Here is a 7,051-nt window from a genome sequence, read left to right on the forward strand (position 1 = left end):
GCAGTACAAGGTTTGTAAAGCAACAATAGGCAGAACCTACTTAAAGAGATACATACATAATTTACATGTGAAATACAACACATCTTATCCCTAAAAAGAAAAGAAAAGAAGGAAAGAAAGAAAGGAGCATAAAGGAGGAGAAACGAAAGAAAAGAATAAAACAGAAGGAAGAAAACAAAGAAAACATGAAGGAATTAAATGTATGATGCAAAAAGCAAACATTTTTATAAAGCAATCAAAATGTGAAAGGCACACAGTACTGAATCAATCTCTAAACCTAAGTGGTAGATTGACACTTCTCTTATTAGTTTTAACCCTAGAAGAAACAGAATCATTCTTTACAGGTGGCTTAACATTGTCAAAACCAGGAGTGTGAAGATTAGAACACTTAACAACTCGTCTAACATTCCAGACTTTGCCATCATTAGTTATAATGCTGTTGGTGTTAACTTTTACAACTTTTCGAACAGGCCCAAATTTAGAAACCCCCTTAATCAAAAACCCAGGTTTTCGTATCCTGACAAAATCTCCCACTACAAAATCAGGAACTCTCACATTGTACTTAGAATCATGATATTCCTTCATTTTTTCCTGATGATGTTTGACTCTCAGAGAAGTGCTTCGCATGTCAACAGGAGAAGAAATAGCAGAAGGACTAAACTTCTCTTTCATCCACCACGGACACAATTTTGACACCGGTTCCCTCCCCCTCAATAAACGGAAAGGACTAAGCTCAGTAACTGAGTGAGGAGTTATTCTGTACAACCATAACCTTTCTCTGATAACTTTTTTCCACACATTGGGAGTCTTTCTTGCCCATTCAACTGAATCTTTCAAGACACGATTAAACCTTTCTACCTGTCCATTACCTTGTGGTTCGTAAAGGGGTGTAGTGATGTGTTTAATCCCACAAGACTTAAGATAATCCTCTACTTCAGTAGAAATCAATTGTACTCCATTATCGGTAATCAGAACCTCAGGGCTACCTTCTCTTGCAAATACTTCTCTAAGAAATTCAACAATGACCTGCGAGGAGGCAGAAGACACGAACCTAACTTCAGGCCATTTTGAATGGTAGTCTATCAACACCAACGCAAAACGGGCGTCTAGAGGTAGGCAATTGAAAGGACCAGAAATATCAAGTGCTAGTTTCCTCCAAGGATTCTCTGGCCAGGAAATAGGTATGAGTGGAGCAGGGTAGGTCTTCAACATTTTATCACTGTTGACGCATATAGAACATTCACGAACAACTCTGTCAATCATCTTATCCATTCCTGGCCACCAAAAACTAGTCCTCACTAATCTCCTCATGGATGACATACCCAAATGACACTCATGGGCAAGCCTGATCATTTCCTCTTGCATATCCTCAGGAGGCACACATTTTCCGCTTTTAAAAACCAAATCATTATCAACTTCCAATTCACTAAGAACGTGATGAAAAGATTTCAATTCTGAAGGTACCATATTGGCACTAGGCCAACCCTTCAAGATATACTCTTTAAGAGTACTCCAATTCTTGTCACGTGTAACAGCATCATCCCAAAAGGATTCTGAAATGGAAGAAAATTCATCTCCCAAAAAATCCTTTAAAGAGGCAACAAAATCAACATCCTCTTCTTCCTTGTCATCTGCAGTACATTTAGAGTCACAAGGAAGCCTTGAAAGACAGTCGGCTGTAACATTGCTCCTTCCAGGAAAATACTCTACATCAAAATTGTACTCTTGTAAACGAGACATCAATCTAGCAATCCGTGCTGTGGCGTTCCGACCACCACCAGGGGAAAGTATGGAGACTAGCGGTTTATGGTCCGTTTTCAATAGAAAACGACTACCCCATAAAAAATTCCGGTAGTGTTCTATTCCCCAGACACATCCTAAAAGTTCTTTCTCAATGACAGAATACTTCCTTTCTGTTTCACTCAAAGTCCGGGAAGCAAACGCTACACACCACTCATCATTCCCACACTTTTGTGATAGAACCCCTCCCAGCCCATACTCACTGGCATCCACAGTAACCACACACAGTTTATTGACACAGAATTTTTTCAAAGTAGGAGCATTGGCAATTTCATGCTTAATAATTTGAAAAGCAGACTCCTGCTTCTCACCCCAGTAAAACTCTACCTTCTGTCTTGTCAACTCTCTCAAGGCTTCCATTTTAGTTGCAAACCCTTTAATGAACTTGCTATAGTATTCACACAAGCCATTAAAAGAGAGCAACTTCTCCCTATTGTCAGGACATGGTGCTTTAAGTATAGCTTCAACTAAGCATTTCTTGGGAACAACACCATTACCTGTGAGAGTGTGTCCGAGATATTCCACAGATTCACAGAACATTTTGCATTTGTTGTCCTTCAGAGTGAGACCATGCATTCCCAACCTTTTACAGACTTCCATGACATGTTCTTTGTGAGATGCATTATCGGGAGAAAACACAAGAATGTCATCTTGAAAACATCTCACAAACTTGTAGAGATCTTTAAAAATATGATGCATAGTACGTTGGAAAACTGATGCCACAGAGGCCAACCCAAAGGGCATTCTCTTATATTGAAATAAACCCTCAGGAGTGAGAAAAGCTGTCATCTGCTTGGATTCATCTGCTAACACAATTTGGTGATATGCTGATCGCAAATCAAATGTGGAAAAAACTTTCGCTCCCTCTAACATACATACAACCTCATTTATATTAGGTAGGGGATGGCAATCCACTATGATGTTTGAATTGAGAGCTCTCAAATCTACACAGTTTATAGTTTCAGTTTATAGTTTATTGCGCAGTTAATTAAAACCAATGCAATACAGTACACAATAAGAAAGTTAAAATGCTCATAAAAAAAAACATGCGTTTAAGATCAATTCTATACTATAGAGCGATATGCATAAGCTATTCAACATAAAAAAATATATTTTGCCTGCCGCCCACAATAGGCCGTTCTGTACTTCTCATCCACTTTGTAGGCCTGTTAGCCTATTCGTATTTCCCGTAAAATTCATTAAAGTTTACAACATAGATGATTCATCAATGTAAATTAAATCATATGTCCTGTTTGTAGATTGTTCATGGGTCAGTTTTTGGTAGTTTTTTTTCCACTGCTTTTAAAATTTTCACGAAGCTGCAGCTCAGCTGAGGGTCCTGTGCTGAGAAGCAGGTTAGCACTGCACTCCTTCGTGTGCGTACACCCTGTAGAATAAAATGGCGTTTCAGCAGGAGCTTCCTTTCTTCTTGCAGTTCTTTACACGAGCATAGCAGATGCATCATGTCTTCAGCCCCAATGCCACATAGCCTGCATAGTATTCCTGCTTTCGATCTCAGCCAGTGAGGGAGGTGTAGGATGCATGGTAGCAGGCCCAGTCTGTATCTTAAAAAGGACAGTTTGGTTTTTTTCGTATAGCCTAGACCGAGATAAGGCTGGGGGGCTTGTGTCAGGTATGTGTTTAATACCATCCATGCATGAGATCTTTTTGATAAGGTGGCTTTATCCTCGACCCATGACTGAAGCTTGATCGATTTCTTCACCAATTTATTTAGTGATTTGTGATCTGCAGGGGACGCCCAGAGTTCTGCCAGCCCAGTGTTCACTATGCTCTTTTCCAGATATTTTGCTGCTGGTGAGTTTTGGGTCTGCTCTAGCTCTTTCCATAAATATTCGTTCAACGTTCCTTCAGTCGTTTTCCTTACTTTGTCCCATGAGCAGATATATGCCCCCTGTCGTGCCAAAAACTGTGACCGAATACCAAACTCCAATCTGATCTGTGCTGGGGAGGTTCGCTTTGGTAGGCTGAAGATGATTCTATATGCCGACACGATTGTACTGTCAAGTGTTACGGCATCTCTGCCTCGGTGGGCCTCACTCCCATAAGTCAGCGTTGGTAGCAGTTTGGCACGTATCACATTCAGTAAAGGGGTCAAAGAAGGGCCGGAGAGGTTGTTGTTTAGTGTTTTTAAAGAGATTGCCAGAGCGAGGCCTTTGCCTCTTATGCTGGCCCTTTGTTCGCTGAATTGGCCACCACTGTCAATTTTCACACCTAGATATTTGTACGACGACGTGTCTTTAATGCGTGTGTTATTCCAGAACCACGAGAAGACTTTCTTGTTTTTGTTCTTGCTGATTGTCATTGTTTGTGTTTTCTCGAGGTTCACTGTTAAATCATTTAACTCTGAATATTTAAGAGATTTTGGAGCCCTACTCTTGTATGGCTTATTAGCACCAGGTCGTCTGCATATAAAAGGCATGGTAGATTTAGGCCTCCTAATTTTGGCGAGTGTGAGTTGCAGTTGTTTAATAGGGGCACCAAGTCCGCCAGGAACAGGTTGAACAGTGTGGGGGCCAACACGCAGCCCTGTTTAAGGCCGTTGTTTGTTTGTATCCGCCTTGACAGCATTGAGCCGTCCCCCACCTTAATCTGAATCCAAGTGTCTGTATGTAAATTAATTAACAGCTCCAACAACCCTTTTGGGATACCCCAATCATTGAGTTTTGTCCATAGTAGATTGCGGTTAATGTTGTCGAATGCCGCCTTATAGTCAATATAGCAGAGGTGCAGGGGCATTTTTTTCATCTCTGCCTTATCTATAAGCATACCCATAGTCAGTATGTTTGTTGTTGTCCCCACTGCTTTAACGAAGCCTGTTTGATTAACAGGTATAAGAGACTTCCTCATGGCCCATGCCTTTAGTTCTTCCAGTATTAGACCTGCAAAATACTTAGCATCATTATCGATTAGGGCAACTAGCCGGTAATTTTGAGGAAGGCCTCTATCCCCTGCTTTATATATGGGGGCAATGATGGAACCCTTCCAAGTGTCTGGTAAGATGTTAGTGTGCCTGATCTCCCGAAAAAGGGGTTCAAGTGCCACTGCCCAATAGTCCATATCTTGTTTGAAGAGGACGGGCGGAATCCCGTTTGGACCCGGCGCGCCTTCCCTTCTTCCTTTCTTTATTTGCCGCTTTATTATGGGTTCCAATAATATATGATCTGCGTCCCCTGGCGTGTCCTGGTCAATTGGGCACCTTTGTAACCTATTACCAACGTCATGGGCTCGTACAGGGAAAGGTTTGCTCATATTCTGATTGGCCGCCAGATCACGGTTAAAGTGATTTTCGAGATATACTGCCCAAGTTGCCTCTGTGATGTTTGATGTAATCTCCATTTTTGCAGGGTGCGTTAATGAATTTATTGTTTTCCAAAAACTTGCACCGTCATTCTTTTTTATGTCCTCATGAAGTATCGCCCAGAGTTGTTCCTCTATAGTTCTGTTTGCTTCCCACTTTAGTTTTTTTAATGAAGCTTTTAATTTAGAGAGTTGATGCAGCTTCCCTTTGTTATTTTCATCCTGCTGTACTGCTCTAGTTAACTTGGAGATTGAGTGTTTCATTTCTTTTATTTTCCCTCTATATGCTTGGGGAAGGGTGCCCAGCTTGTTCGTCCTTGTGCGCCCTTTTGGCTTTGTTGCATATTGTCCCAGGGTAGTAGTAAACTGCACCCATTTCGCTACTTCATTGGGGCCTGTGCGCTCCATATAATGTTGCTTTGCCAGGCCAATCAAAAATTCACCCATTGCGGCCGAATACTTGATCTTTTTAAAATTTACGGTGTAGATGGACTCTTTAGGAGCCGTCGAATACTCGTAAACTGGTTTTGCAAGGTCCATAGTGATTTCCTGAGGACAATGATCACTATCTGTCTGGTTCCCTATCCGATAAGATATTGTAAATTGGAAGAGTGAAAGTGACATGAATGTATAATCTAGCGTACTATTCGCTATTCTTGAGTGAAAAGTTGAGGCTGGCGGGTTATCCCCTGCAAACCTGCCATTTAATGCCCTGATGTTGAAGTTTTCTAGTGCTTCGAGTACCTTATTTCCCAGTTTTGATTGATTGGCTGTTCGTGGCTTGCCTTGTTGTGGCAGGGCCCAGAATGTATTTTGTGCCATGATACCCTCCTCTTGTGTTGTTCCCATAAGATTGAGGTTGAAATCCCCAGTGAGTACTAAGTTCGCTGTTTTTTCCCCCATAATGCACTCTTCTATGTATGCATATAACTCCTCCGCTGCTTTTTTCTTTCCTTTGGGGTGAATATAAGCATTGACCAGGATGCAGTTATTAATTGTTTTGCCTTGTCCTGTTGTCAGAGACAGGTTAACTGCAAGTGCAGCTGTCGCCGAGGGCCCGATTTCTTTAGCCATCGCAAAGCTAGTTGTAGCTACATATATTACCAAACCTCCTCTTAAGTGACCGTACTTGGCTAAGCGCTTTGCGCCGGAGAAAAAGCGTAGGTACCCCTGAAGGGGCGGGGGCTCGGCAAGCCAGGTTTCTTGTAGCGCAATTAGATCAAAGGATCGAATATAAGCTATGAAGTCCGAGTCAAGCATTTTGGATGCTTGCCCATTTATATTCCAGGAACATAAACGCTTCACATAGCCTGAGACTTTGATCAGATTTTCGGGCTAAAACGATGGGCGAAACCCATTCCGAAGACTCAACTTCTTCAATTATGTCATCATCAATTAAGTTTTTCAAAAGTGTTTTAAGATCATCTCTGACATTTATAGGAACATTTCATAACTATTGTGTAACAGGAATGGTTCCTTTTTTGAGTCTGATTAAGTGTTGAAAATTATGCAATTTTCCCAAATCCTTTGAAAAAACCTTGGGAAATAACTTAATGATCTCATTTATCCATGCTTCAGTACCAGTTATAGTTTTAACAGAATGAGTTTCTTTTACGCAATCATCATTCATGACAATGGGATCTAATTTCCTGGGATTGAGAGTAATACCAAAACTCCATTGATCCCTCCATCCAAGCACATTCACTCCCTTTGTAGCAATGTATAACTTAACAAACCTCATTCGACCTCTAAAGAGCATCTCTACTCCCAAATATCCTTCCATTGGGATAACAGACTCAAGAAAAGTTTTGGCAATTATGTCAGGAACTCTAAGGTCTGTAAGATTGACAATACCCTCAAACATTTCAGTGAAATATTGTTTAGTGATGATCGTCCAAGGTGACCCTGAATCGGCCATTAACTTAAGATCCAC

Source organism: Lissotriton vulgaris, unplaced genomic scaffold (genome assembly GCF_964263255.1).
Source record: "Lissotriton vulgaris unplaced genomic scaffold, aLisVul1.2 SCAFFOLD_1941, whole genome shotgun sequence".
In the NCBI taxonomy this organism is placed as follows: Eukaryota; Metazoa; Chordata; class Amphibia; order Caudata; family Salamandridae; genus Lissotriton; species Lissotriton vulgaris.